At 43.9% G+C, this 13,169-nt stretch overlaps 1 protein-coding gene across 3 annotated transcripts in view; it reads right to left on the bottom strand.

Annotated features, from left to right (window-relative positions):
• The window catches only part of Pced1b (PC-esterase domain containing 1B), a 109,899-nt gene extending 100,739 nt beyond the window's left edge, over nucleotides 1-9,160 (bottom strand). For all 3 annotated transcript variants that reach the window (XM_038343901.1, XM_038343902.1, XM_038343903.1), the window contains exon 1: nucleotides 9,084-9,160. The gene's annotated coding sequence lies outside the window, so the exon portion shown is untranslated. The remainder of the gene's footprint in view (nucleotides 1-9,083) is intronic.
• Nucleotides 9,161-13,169: the final 4,009 nt, after the last annotated feature.

The raw sequence follows: 13,169 nt of genomic DNA, 5'->3' as shown, positions 1-13,169 counted from the left end.
AACTTCCCTCTCCAAAAGCCTGCCGCCCATACTGTTCTTTAGGCTGAACAAAAACATGCTGAGTGCAATCGAATGGGTGGTTTCACTCAAGTCCGAGTAAGCTCAAACTGAGATGAACGGGAAAATATAAAGTTTACTTTTGTTTCTATTTCTAGATTTGAGCCACAATGAGTCCAAATGATGGAAGAATTCTATCTAATGTAAGAAATCTTCCAAGACAAAGCAGACAAAAACTGGTGTGTGCTCCCGAAACGCTGCACGGCTGTAAAATTAAACAGACAAGCTGATGTCATAAAGGTTTAAGGAAACTGAATGAAATGTAGAATGACCACAACGAATGCTCGAACTAACCCCTAAAATGATTCTGTTTTGTGAAGTAACAGAAGCCTAAGAGAACATGCAAATGGTTGATAAACACAGGAAGAGGCTTAATCTCATCAGAGATCGGGAAAATGGGAAGTAAATTTTAATTTCCTTTATTGGATAAACAAAAAGCAAAATACTGATCATCCAGATGAATGAAGACTGAGGAAGAAGGAAATATGGGGTGTATCTTGGAATTGTGTTGCTTCAAGAGCTGAGCGTCAGGAACGTGTATGTACAAAGGATACTAGGAGAGAAAGTTGATAGAAAGTGCTCCTCTCCTTCACTGACCCTACAACGGGCTTTCCCTTGAGTCTGCTGAGTCAGCAGAGCTAGGTCCTTGTTTAGTGCATGCACATTTCACATGTACATCAGCTCTGGGGAGCTATGCTCCCTGCTATTTGTCCAGGCTCTTCCCCAGAGCCCACTTCAACAGCAGACCACAGTTCTCAAACTGGACAACCTAAAGATTCTACTCACCCACCGCCATTCAACGCCCCCCTAGCGAGGTCTGGGCCAGCTTGGTTGCTAGACACTGCTATATTCTGAGTGAGAACTGTCTAAACAGCTTTTCACTTTCTTATAATGATTGTCACCAAAAAAATCTTAGAAGGTAATTATTATTTCTGTTTTAATTTTCCATACCAGTTCCTGAGATTTGGAAAAGTTAAATGGCTTTCCTGAGGACACTCCACTTGTAATTGGCAAACAGGGTCCTGATTTTTCTGGTTTGGGAGTATCACCTGTATTTAAAAGCAAAGGTCTTCAGAGAGAAAACACAGGTTTCCAGCAGTTTCCTCTCCCACAAGGTAAACTCTAAACAGATGTCTGAAAAACTGGTAAAGAGCTGGAGGCTAAACCAGGTGAGGGACCTCTGGGCCTGGGCTGAATCTCAAGGCCTTGCCCCTTTCCTTTCTGAGGCATTGCATCCTGCCCTGCGAGAGTCACTATCTGCATGTTGGGCCCTGTGCCACCCCTGGTACTCATCAGTGGAGGGAGAAGGCCCTGCTCCCACTGATACCTTCTGTCTTGAAGTTTCTAGTGCTGTGAAGAGACACCATGACCACAGCAACTCCTATAAAGGAAAACACTTAATGGGTGGCTGATAGTTCAGAGGTTCAGTCCATTATCATCATGGTGGAACACGGTGCCATGCAGGTAGACGTGGTGCGGGGGGGGGGGGTAGCTAAGAGTTCTACATCTTGCACAGGCAACAGGAAGTAGTCTGAGACACTGAGCATGGCTTGAGCATACATGAGCCTGCCTCCACAGTAACACACTTCCTCCAACAAGGCCAATACCTACTCCAGAAAACCATACCTCCTTATTAATAATGCCACTCCCCATGAGCTTATGTGGGCCAATTACAAACTGCCACACCTTCTACTAGGATCCTGCAGATCTTGAATTGTGTCAGGGCCCCTGCCCTAGTCCTCTGTAATAGTGAATACCGACAGGATCTAGAATCATGTAAGAAAGAAGCCATGTCAATGGAAGAGCTGATAGATCATGTTAACTGAGGTGGCAAGATTCATCTTAACTATGGGCAGCACCATTTGTGGGCTGGAGTCTTAGACTGAATAACAAGAGGAAAGCCAGCAGAGCACCAGCCCCGCCCCTTCCTGAGTGTGGATACAATGTGACCAACTAAGCACCAACCCTGCCCCTTCCTGAGTGTAGATGCAATGTGACTAGCTGAGCACCAGCCCCACCCCTTCCTAAATATGGATACAATGTGACCAGCTAAGCATCAAGCCCGCCCATTCCTGAGATACAATGTGACCAGCTGCTTCAAAGCTCCTCTCATGACTTTCCCCGCCATGATGGCTGTCCCCTCCAGCTGTGGATGGAAATAAACCCCTTTTCTTCCTCTAAGCTGCTTTTGTCAGGTATTTTTGTTCCCTTCCCTCACCCTCTGAATTTGGCTCAGTGTCTTTTGATTCCTCCGAGAAGTTGATAAAACCCTGAACCAGTGCACCTCAGTTTGCCCTCTTAAATTTGGGCCCTTTGGGCTGCTTTCTATCAGAGGACCCAGAGAAGGGGAAAGAAGAGCCTCCTTTCCTTGCTTCTGGCAGAGTGTATCATGGCCCTGACCCAGAGACCAGCCTGGAAGAACAACACAGTCATCCTTAGAGATGGGTAAGACTGATCCCCACCAAAATCCCAGTCTGTGGATACAATCACTGCATCTTGACAGATGACATAGGACCTGAGCATTCACCAACCAGAATGTTAGATCTTTCATTAACATGAATTGATAATGAAATCTATGAAGGCAGTCACTTTCTGTAACTGTGAACAAGGAATCAGGGCACCGGGTATAACCAAGAATTGCCTCAAGGAAATTAACCAGGGAACCCCAAACCTCAGTGGATTCGGTTTAAGAATTTTCCAAGCAGCGCCACCACAGGTAAGTAAGTACTCTACCATGAGAAGCACTTAATATTCACATGATTGACTTCTGTGACAATGTGGAGTTATTAGCAAATAATGGTAATTAATGACTCAAAGTCATTTAAGTAGGTATAAAAATTTAAAATCTCCTATACCCCATCCATAGGAAAAGCCACAGAGGACTGGTCCAGGGCTTCCTGAGGACGGAACTGCTGCTTTGGAATTCTGTTTAATGATCTCTCATCTGTGCTTCTCTTTGCCTATTGCTTTGTTCTGTCTGAGTTCAGGAGTCCTAGTGAGAAGCTGGGGAAAGAGGACAATAGCAGGCTAGCCTTCCCATAACCCACAGCCTTTCAGCTGACCTGGGAGGAAAATTCTGGAGGAGGATTCGAACTAGCTGGCCTCTTTCAAACCATGTGACCTTCTCTGATAACTGAAGTGGGCTTTGTTACCATGGATACCAGGGAGACCCAGGGCTAGGGATGTAGCTCTCTGTTAGAGAGCCTGTCTGGCATGTACAGAGCTGTGGTTTCTCTCCTCAGCACTGCATAAAACAGGTGGCTGGCCCATGCCTGGAATCCTCACACTCAAGAGGTAGAGGCAGGAGGATTGGAAGTTCAAGGCCATACTCATATATATATATATATATATATATATATATATATACATATATATATATATATATATATATATATATATATATATATATATATATATATGAGACCCAGTCTTAAAAGAAGGTGTGTGTCAGGGGGTGGTAGTGGTAGGGAGTAGAATTTGAGCAAAAAAAACATCATTTTATTTCCCATGATTTGTTCCACATCTAACACAACGTTGGAACAAACAACTAAAGAAAGAAGTACCTTTGTCTTGATGCAAAATCCAATAAAAGTCAGCCCTAGAATACTGTGAAGTTAGAATCATAAATTAAGAAACACTGGGGGAGAGAAAAATGAAATAAGAAGATCCTACTGGCTCCGTTGCTAACGGCCGCCCAGGGAATACACAGCAGAGATCTGGTGATGTCAAAGGATGGCCAAAGCATTAAAAACTGAAGTTGTCATAAAATGAACTGAATCTAACTAATTCTAAAATGCTAAATGTCTGCAGGAAGAGTTGACATGAATATTACATGAAGGGCAGAACCAAACTTGGGAAACTTACTACCTATCGCCGTGTCTGATCTAATTTCAAAACGGAAGTCTCATCAAGCTGGACCTCCAGACAGATCTCTTAAGTGGTCTTTGCTTAATGAAACAAGAGTCCCATGAAAATCACACTGCTTGAGTACTTTATTGGCTTGTGCTAAAACTTTACAGCCTTCCAGAGACCCTCAGTGGCACATGTCCTCGCTTTATGCACATTTTACAGGCATCTGTCAGCCTTCTCCAAATTAAGTCCCACAGTGTCTCCTAATGACTTCCTGTGTCCTCACTGGGCCAGGCCACTGAAGTGGGAGTGGGGATCTGCAGGAGAATGGGTGGGTTTGGGGGCATCCCTTCTCAGAATGGGAGAGAAATAACATGTCTATCTTCAGGAGAATAGGTGGCTTTGGGGGCATCAGAATGGGGGGAGAAGTATCCCTTCTCAGTACTGGGAGAGAGATGCTATGGAGAGAAGGCTGCAGTCCAGGGGCACAGGAAGCAGTACCTAGCATTCCTCTGCCTGAAGTGGAGAGAAACAATTTCTCGTGGGTGAAAGGCGGTGACTGAGAAAGGACAAGAGTGGGGAGAGAAGGAAGGGACTGTGTCTTGACAGGATGAATTCTTTTCTCTTACAGCTTTATGCAGAGATGGAGAAGCATGAAGAAGGGTGTGTTCTGCAGCCTTTTGTTGTTATGCAAATACCAGAGAGAAACTAGTTAAAGGAGAAAATATTTATTTGGGTTCATGGTCTTAGTCCAGGGCAGGAAGTCACAGCAGAAGGGTGTGCTAAATCAGAGTTGTTCACCTAATGGTAGCCAGGGGGAGTGGGAGGGGGAGAGAAAAACAGAGACAGAGACAGAGAGACAAGGCAGCAAGGCAAGCTACAACCCCAGTGACCAATTTCCTACAGCTAGGACCCACCTCTTAGGCTTCCATAACCTACCCAAGTAACCCTAGCCAGGGAGCCAGGCCTTCAATACAGGAAACCATGGTAACAGGGAGAACAGAATTGAAGCTTCTGAGGGGGAGGGGGGCTCCCTCAAAGGTGGAGAAGGGGTTCCTAGGGGGCAGGGAGTGCTGGACTCCCTGGATGTAGGCTCACTGTCTCCACATGACGGACCAGAGAACAACATTTGCTGATCCTTCTGCAAGGGATTCGCCCAACCTTTACACTACTGGGGCTGTCTGAAGACTGTGCTTTCCCAGAGGTACCTCCTTTCCTTCCAACTCACACTCTGAGTGAAGAGGTCATGGACATAAGGCTTACTTCACAGCTAGTTCCACAGAGAAATGTAATGCTTGCAATACGGATTGTGTGAGAACCTGTGGATTCCATCCAGACTAATGTGGTTTGGTCAGAATAAGACACCCTGAAACAATGGCCCAGATGATTCAACATTTATGACAGCTTCAGGACTGCTGGCTGAGATGGACCTACCATACAGGATACCCCATGACAGACCTGTTTAACAGCGCCCCCAATCAGCAGAAACTGGTCTAGACAACAATGCCCCCCATTCCCTAAATGATTTTTATAGGTGTTTGTTTACATTTAAAGGGGATATGCTATAGATATCAATACTTTGCATTGGTACGGATCTTGGTCTACTGATACAAATTTTAGATCAACTTTGTTTTATATATATATTCTGGTCTTAATTAAGGTATTGTGTTTGTGTAGCTCATTTAAAATGTAATGTATAATTAAGAAATACAGGTTAATAGATAGTCATCAATAATAGTCAAGCTTGTAGTCATGTTATGTTTTCTAGATATACAGAGATATATTTCAGTTAGATATTCTTCAAAACTTTCAGAGACCTTCAGAATATGACATTTCAAATGTTTTAAGAACTTAGAACTTTTCATGACAATGAGACACATCTGTTCCTGACAGCACCAATCTACTTCAAGAGATGGTGGGCACAGAAGAGGCTCCTTAAGAAGTTTGTTAGCCATTTGGGTAAGAAACTGCTCTTGCCTGGACTGCTTGATGTTATGCTGTATGAACTGGACATGCAGAACCCATAGAGAAATGACTGCTGAACTTGTTTAAAGGTGATACGGTCCTTCAGGGTTCCTGCTTCATGAAAGAATATGTCAGACATTCTGCAGGACACAGAAGAAAGTGACTGACAAACTGCCAATATAGGTGAAATAGTCTTCGAAATTTCCTCCTTCATGGAAAAGTCTGCCAGATACTATGGGCCTGTAGGCTGAAGATGGGTGCCTGCAACATTACAGAATAACTTTGGGTGACTGTCAGGCAGTAAGATGTCTCCATCAATTCTGGAGTTTTGGAAGTTGCTTACAATGCACTTCCTGTTTACTTAGATAATATTATATCCTTCTGGAGTCTTTGATGGACTCTTTAAAGAAAAAGAGCTATAATTATAAAAGATAGTTTAGATATGAAATTTTAGACTCACAAAGATTAAATAAATGATAAGGGTATTTTCCTTAATTTGCCAAATGTAAATGGACTAAATAATGTAACTATAATTCTTGCTTGTTACCTGTTTTGTTGTATGTAATTTCACTGTGTTGAAGTTAAAATCTTCCTTTCTATTTAAACAGGAAAGGGGAAACAGTGTAGGAAGTCCTTCTGTCTATGTGTTGCTTTTATTGGCTAATGAATAAAGCTGCTTTCAGCCAATGGTTGAACAGAGTAAAGCCAGGTAAGAAATCTAAACAGAGATGTAGAGAGAGAGAGAGCATGTAGGGAGAGTCAGAGAGAAGCCATGTAGCTGCTACAGGAGACAGATGCCTTCACCAAAGCCAAAACTTTGCTAGAAGGCCACAACCTTGTGCTGATGCACAGATTAATGGAGATGGGTTAATTTAAGATATAAGAGCTAGCTAGCAATACACTTAAGCTATTGGCCAAGCAGTATTGCAAATAATATAGTTTCTGTGTGATTATTTTGAGTCAAGGTGGCTTGAATGAACAGTCTCCGATTACACAAGGAGGAATGCAACGCTTGTATCCAGCCAAACAGTTCCTGACATCACCACTCCTGTTTTGGTCATCAAACAGTCATCCAGGACTCTTGTGAGTCCAAGCCCTACCTTCTAGCAGTGACTAAATCACATTTGGTTCTGGGTGGAGGCTTTATTTTTCTGTCCTGTTCATTCCTCCAGAACATGACACAATGAGATAGAAACTGTCCAGGTTTGGTTTTCTAACAGTGCTATGTATCATCATTCAATTGAAAATCATACAATTTTCCCATTCTGTCATCCAATGCCCTTCAAAGACTAGAAAATGTTTCCATCCATAGATGAAATGAGGTTGCCACGAGACTGCTTGTGTGGCTGAGCACCCGTCCATGTCCCTGCTCCTCTAACAGGCACGCTCCCACGCTCTTCCCCCATGACACACATTCTTGCAGGAGCAGTTTAGAGACACTGTTTCCTAGACCCTCATGTAAAGGAACAACATATTCTCCCTACAAGAGTCTAACTAAGGTTGACCACTTAAAGTAAAATAATGAACGATACAGCAAATTTTAAGATTCATTTATGAGCAGTAACTGCCACCCCTTTTTCATACAATCAATGATCCGGTCGAATGCATCTTATTTCCCTTTTCATTCTGGGGCTGCATCACCACAGGCTTTGTCCCCCTCGCCTTCCTGTCAAATTATCTAACCACTCCTACAACCATAGCAATGCACACTTACATTACTGACATCAGGATAAATCCCAGAACCTTGGTCCAGCTCCTAGACCTTTTCCTGCTGGCCAGTCTGAGCCCTCCTAGCCAGCATCACTCCCTTAGGGGGCTAGCTTCTGTACCATATTTCAGACTCTACACTGCTTCCTTACTTAAAGCACCCACTGCTTGTCTTTGTCAGTCAAATATTGAATCTTCTAGACTCAGCTGAGACTTGTTTTTCCTTTAGGGAACTTTCTGTGTCTTGAGTAAACAAATCAAAGGATCCAATAAGACACCTCGATGTTTCCTAATAGGACCAGGGCATCCTCAGCAGGGCTGAGAATACTCTTAGTTGGGATGAGCTTAAGAACCCTCAAAGAAAACCAATGAGAGGAGACAGGAGGCAGAGGCAGTGCACTGGGGTGGTCTGGGCTGAGTGAACTTCCATAACAACAACAAGCAACGGAAGGGCTGAGGTGATGGGTGATGTCTGGCAGTGTGGCAGGAATTCAGATTGTACCCTGGAGGCTGTTGTGGATGGCTTTGCCTCCCCTCCACAGCTGTGGCCTTGTGGGTCACATCTACCATCTTTCTATTTTCTATAGCTTCAACCTTCCAAAAGATCCTCTGATCATAACTGAAAGCTTTAGTTGAAGTTGGATTTCCTCACACCCTAGAGATGTGGGTTATTATCCAGGGCCTAAAACCATTCACCCTTACTTGGCCCAGCGAATCAAAGGGGACTTGTACACTCTAAGTGGATGCTTGGTGGAGGCTGATACCACTCAGTCCCTTCGTCTGTGTCACCACGAAGCTCTTCTATGGCTAGACAGCAGGCACTGTCACAGCATGTGCTGTTCACTCATTCTGTACTTAATGCTTGAGACACCTCTGGATATAGTTATCACACCCCCACCTGAGAGAACCTGTATGTCGAAGGTTCACTGCTGTTGTGGTTTGAATACAAAATGACCCCCGCCCAAAGCTCATATTTTCAGTACTTGGTACCCAGATGTGGGTACTATTTGCGCCTTTAGGACAGTGGTTTTCAACCTTCCTAATGTTGCAACCCTTGAATACAGTTCCAACTATAAACATTATTTTGTTGCTACTTCATAACTGTCATTTTTGCTACTGTTAGGAATCGTAATGTAAATATCTGATATGCAGGATATCTGATCCCCAAGGGGATCATAACACGTAAGTAGAGAACCACTGCTTTAGGAGATGGGCTGTATTCACCTCTGGTTCTGGTCTAGTTGCCTCTGCTTCCTCATCTATCACAGTGTGAACATCCGCTTTACACTCCTGCCCCCACACCTTCTCCAGCAAGACAGATGGAGGTCTCTCTGAAACTACAAATGCAAGTGTAGCTTCCCACTGAGTTCTGTCTGTTGGGTGTTTTGGTCACAGCATTCTATGAGATTCAGAGCCCAGCCCTGTAAGTACTATTTTCATCTGGCTTCACTTTAGGGGAAGTACATTAGCAGAAGCTTTTCCACCATAATTGGATTGAGACTCACATGGTTGCTGGAGACAGGGTCTTCCACACTTTCTTGACTTCTCCTCTTGTGGTGTCCTCTGGGATCTGAGGGCCTCTCATTACCTGAAATATGAAAATAGCACATATTTAATTATTCATTTTCTATCACTCTTAATGAGGAGATTAACTTCAGAATGAAACAAAAGGTAATAGTCTGACTTTCAGGCGCTCAGGAAGGGATAATTAACTAAGACCTCAAGTCCCTCTAAATGGACAGATGAAAGGGTTTTACTGATCGCGATACAAATGAATCAGCAGGGTCACTAATTGAAGCCACATAATGGAGCGAAGACAATGGGACAATAAACGTGGGCTAAAGATACGCTTTTTAATACGCACGCAGGGGCTCTGTCCTCGGACGTTTTGTTGCTTATCTGATGTTTTATGTGGAGGGGATATAATGCAGGTGTAGCATGGAGGACAGGGAAGGGAGAGGCTGCATGGCAGGGTGTGGGAGTCAGTTTACCCTCAGAAGCGGGAAGCCGGCAAGGTAGAGCTAACTTGGAGAGTTGTTAATCACAGCACTGACACTGACTGCTTGGATTTCCCTGACTTGGTTGATAAGTTTGACCGAATGTTACCGTGGGAATGATTCACGGACACGTCCTGCTGCACAGCATGTAAACACAGCCTTCTAATATAGACCTTCACTGTTACAGTGGTCATAAATAGCTCCGAGCCACTACCGCTGCACAACTCGTGACTTCATCACGGTTCCTGGCCAAGCGGATGAAGCCATGTTCCAGGGACTGCAGCAGTGCCCATCATCCCCGGAGCATTTGCTGAGTGCATCCTGGTAGGTTTGTCACAGAGGACAGAGTGACACCTCCCTGTTCTCTCCCAGGATTACATGGTTTTCCAAAGACCATCAAGCCTTGGATGTCTCCACATGCCAATACCGCACGGCAACATACAAATATATATCGACTTAAAATACGGCAAAAAGAGTCACTATTAATAACTCAAAGAATCATGGGGATCCAGTCAGTCCAATACCTCTGCCAAAAGTCCAGAATGTTTTTACTCTGGGCCTTGATTTTTTTAAACTCTGTTCCTGGTTTGCTTCAGTACATTTTCTATTTAGATCCTCTACTGAATCTATCAAATGTTATCTGTGACCTTACTAGGACATACCAGAGCATACGGGATTGGAAGGCCTTTAAAGCTTTGGGTTTTTAAAATAATGCTTGCCAAACAAACATTTCCCATTTCTCTCTACCATAGCAACCATCATCTTTGCCATATATGCAGAAATTGCCAGAGGAAAAGCAAAGAAACTCTCTATGTTATTTTAGGTTGGTAACAGCAGTCTATTATTAACTATTTCTTGAATGTTTAATACTTACAGACCCAGTATTTCTTTCTTTCTTTTTGTTTGTTTGTTTGTTTTGAGACAGAGTTTCCTTGTGTAGCTTTGGCTTTCCTGGAACTTGTTCTGTAAAGCAGGCTGGCCTCAAACTCACAGACATCTGTCCACCTCTGCCTCCAAAGTGTTGGGATTAAAGGCATGCACCACCACCACCAGGCCAGACCCAGTATTTCTATATGTTACTGCTAACCATCACATCAATTCCACACAGCATGTGTTATTCTGATTTGGCAAACTGAGGCTCGGCCGTTAAGGAATTGGCCTCACCGTTACTCGCCAATCCGTAATTGTGCGATTCAGGCTGGAGGTCAAGCCCGAAGCTCTTTAGACTGAGCCATGGGAAACTGCCAGGAGTCAATTATTTCTTACCAACCTAACATTGTGATATGTTGACCCTGAAGGGAAACACAGTCTCCTGACTTCACAGAGTCCTTCCTGTTGGCAGCAGGCTGATTGGAGAACCACCCAATGCAGTGTCGGGGTGGGTTGGTGGGAATGGTAATAAAATTCACCATCTCTGCACTAAAAATGGCAAAGCACATCTAAAACTCTGAAACCCTCTATCTGAACCTCCACATGGAATCACACTCAGTTTTCCAAGCATTGAATTGATTTCAAGAATTGAAAGCCAATGATGCACAAATATTTTGGTAGCCACTGAGCTAGTGGTTTATGAGCAGGGGCACAGTCAAACGATAGCTTAGATTTATCTCCCCAGAAACTATGTGGGAGTCAATACTAGTGCACTTTAAATGGAGAAGACAAATTATTTCTATGAGTTCTCCTTTTGGGAATAATGAGCAATACACCTAGATTTCTACTCAGCCCATGGTTCCCTGTATTGACATAGGCAGGATGGGAGAAACGAAGGGATTCATGATGATTGCATTGGATGGTCAGTAGCTCCCGAGCAATGGCTGTTAAATGCATAATGACTGGGACGCTTTGTGATGCAAGGCTTGCATCAAATAATAAGCCATAGGATCAGCCAATGGGAATTAAAGTGAGCCATGAGGCCTTGGAGGAATCTTCTACTCAAAGGGAAGCTGAATCACAAGAGAGCCTCCTCAGTCAACACACCAGCGCCATCACAGTGACCAGCGTCAGTTCTTGAGTCTAGAGTCAATGCCCCTGCCTAGGTAGCAACCCCAGCCCAATCGTAGTTCAGCTAAAAGGAGTGTTTTTTCTCTACTACTGACATTTATTCACCTTGAAAAGAATACAAAGAATAAACAATTGTGTCCCCAAATTAACATAATAAATAAAATATCTTAGCTATTTAAGAGCCTCCATATTTGAAGAACAACTTTTAAAGTCGGCATTTACTGCAACACCAAGCAAAGAGGAAACAGATTCATCAGCACAGCCAGCATGCATTCTCTCCTACCTTTCCTTCCTAAACTGATCCTATTTGGAAGGTACCTGGCTGATGCAGTGGGAGGCTGTACACGACTCAAGTCTCCAGATGAATGTTTTTCACAGAATCTGAGCCACGACGAGGTTAATAGCAACTGCACCTTATTACTTATGATCCAAATAACATAACTGAAGCGAAGGTGCTTTAAATAGAAGAACACCTAGTGTCCCTTTTAGTATGATGATCGGTGTGCGAAAGAAAGATGAAATCAAGGACAATGGCTGAAGGAAGGAAGGGAGGGAGGGATGATGGATGGATGACTCATCTGGTCCCCAACATCCACAGTGATTCATTCTGCAAAGCAGGAATGTTTAGAAAATAAATCCTACTATTGTACCAGAAAAGACAAGGACATAATACAGTAGAGAACAAAGCATGCCAAAACCATCATTTTCTCTCACTTCTGCGTGACTTCCCAGTGTTCGAAATATTATTCTTGCTTCTAACGACACAGAAAAGAGCAACGAAATGGTAATGATAGGCCTGTCAGGAGAAGCAGTTTTTTTTTTATGAATGAAGGCATTTCTAAACAGCGCTTTAAACATTTTTATTATATTTATTTACGTGTGCGCGCACACATGTCTGTGCCGCAGCACGCGTGTGGAGGTCAGAGGGAAATCTGCCTAAGTCAGTTCTCTCCTACCAGGTCGATTGAGGGTTAGCATCAGGTTGTCAGACTCGAAGGGCAGTGAGTCAACCCACTGAGCCGTCTTGTCCTTAACGCGGTGTGTTTGGATCGTTGTCAGTTTCTATCCATGCCCTCTGCAGAGGCCTTTTAAAATTTACTTCTCCTTGCTGGTCTGAGGTATGATTTGTGGGACTGGCCCTTTCCCAGTGAATGCTACCCCTGAGCAGGACGGGCCTTCAGGAGCCCCGCGTTAATGCGCTTAAATCTTCACTAATTTGAATGTACTGCTCTGCTGGTTTTCCCCCGGAGAGCCTCTTCGTGACAGTCTGGGAGTGGATTCTGGCCCGAAGCACGGCAGTTAGGAGTAACCAGATGGCAGGTCGTGCCAGCTCAGGAAGCCCTTTACAATCGTCACCATTTTGTGAAAGAGGCAGAACCAAGTTCGGGTTTTTTCTTTCTTCCCTCCCTCTTTTCCTTCAATTCTTTCTTTTGTCCAAGGAAACACTAATGATTTGCTGTCCCCGATACACTTCAAACAATTCTAGCTGGATCCAAGGGCATATGAAAGCACAGCAAGTGTGGCAAAGGGCACAGGCATGTTTCTGAACATTGGGCTCGGAGGCACGAGGTGTTCAGATCACACTGTGTGCAT

The sequence above is a fragment of the Arvicola amphibius genome, chromosome 9, assembly GCF_903992535.2.
Source record: "Arvicola amphibius chromosome 9, mArvAmp1.2, whole genome shotgun sequence".
NCBI lineage: Eukaryota > Metazoa > Chordata > Mammalia > Rodentia > Cricetidae > Arvicola > Arvicola amphibius.
The sequence above is the reverse complement of the archived record's forward strand: the minus strand, read 5'-3'. Positions and strand labels throughout refer to the sequence as shown.